The sequence below is a fragment of the Etheostoma cragini genome, chromosome 12 (genome assembly GCF_013103735.1).
Source record: "Etheostoma cragini isolate CJK2018 chromosome 12, CSU_Ecrag_1.0, whole genome shotgun sequence".
NCBI classification, from domain to species: domain Eukaryota; kingdom Metazoa; phylum Chordata; class Actinopteri; order Perciformes; family Percidae; genus Etheostoma; species Etheostoma cragini.
Genome location: NC_048418.1, coordinates 1,519,770 through 1,521,200, shown reverse-complemented (window position 1 = coordinate 1,521,200; position 1,431 = coordinate 1,519,770). Strand labels below are relative to the sequence as shown.

Here is a 1,431-nt window from a genome sequence, read left to right as displayed (position 1 = left end):
CCCCCCCCCCCCCCCCCCCCCCACCCCATCAAGTCCCCAGGATCAGCGTGTACCTGCAGTGGAGGACAGCAGGGGGCGCACGGAGACAAGGCCAGTGGAGGATGGATGGAGGATGGAGGATGAAGGAGGACTCCCACTGAAACCTGCACAGAGAAAATGAGCCTTCCCATCCAGCACACCACACAAAACCCGAATAATGCACCCAGATCTGGACGCATAAAGACATCTTACAGACCAGAGAAGAGAAAAGAAATACACAAGAAGAAGCCAGAATATGATTCTGGTGCTTTCCTATTTTTGAGCTCCTGTGATCAACGTCAAAGGATAGCTCATTACTGGAATATTACAGCACTGGCATTACCATAAAGTAGGCTACTATTATATCATCAGTAAAATATCCTTTAGGATTATGGATCAACATAAAGCATCGTTTCCCAAACTCACTGACGCGTCTTAACGCGCATGATTTATGTAGAAAAAGAGACTCAGACAGTTAAATAGATTGTCCTTCTGAGAGAAAAATTACAATTGTGCATCTGTGTGTGTGTGTGTGTGTGTGTGTGTGTGTGTGTGTATATGTGTGTCCATGCACACGCTACGCGCGTGCGTGGATGCGCGTGCGCGCAGGCGGAGGATCCGAGCCGTGTACAGTGCAGCAGGCAGGCAGGCACGAGCCGCTGGGCGCGCAGGAGAAGCCGCAAACGCATTTGAGCAGCCGCTACACCGGAGACCGCGCGCGGACAGCACAGGGCAGCCCGGGAACTTGAGTGTGCACGGTAAGAGTCGCCTGCATCTCTCCTTTCATCCTCCTCTTTTATCTCTCCGAAATCAGAAAGAGCGCTTTTCTTTTGGAGGCTTTTGGCTGTTTTAATTTGTATTTCCCCCCCCCCCCCCCTCATTCCTTTTGTCTTGTCTTTTTTCTTCTTCCATCTCTCCATTTGGGCAGCCATGCAGGGAGCGCGTGGATGGGTGTAGAGACACGAGACAATAGATCTCCGCTAGATTATAGAAGAAAATAGAAGAAGAATAAAAAAATTGGAGCTGAATTGGAAACATTTTGAACCCCCAGATATGGTTATTATTTCATCTTCTAGCCTCCCTTTTTTTCCCAGGCGGTGAAAAAATGTGCACGAGCTTTAAAAAGGGGTGTGTACCGTCTGGGAGGAACACGCGCGTGTCTTCAGCCTCAGACACGGCTGGTTTGGGCTTTTTCTCTTACTTTTACTGAGGGAGAAACAATGCGCACAGGAGAGTCTCCTCGCGCGCTCCTTGTTATGCATTGAGTGCCCTGACTTGTTTATTATTATTATTATGATACAAATCTATTTTTTATTTTTATTTTTAGCCTTTCCCCCTCTGTGTTGTAATTTACAGCCATTACACAGTTCCAACATGCAGAAGAAGAAGCCCCCCCCCCCCCCCCCCCCCCCC

The 1,431-nt window shown here is 48.8% G+C and overlaps 1 protein-coding gene across 1 annotated transcript in view; it reads left to right on the top strand.

The window, feature by feature from the left end:
• Positions 1–570: 570 nt before the first annotated feature.
• The window catches only part of basp1 (brain abundant, membrane attached signal protein 1), a 46,850-nt gene continuing 45,989 nt past the window's right edge, over positions 571–1,431 (top strand). Inside the window, exon 1 of the mRNA XM_034888613.1 lies at positions 571–776. The gene's annotated coding sequence lies outside the window, so the exon portion shown is untranslated. The remainder of the gene's footprint in view (positions 777–1,431) is intronic.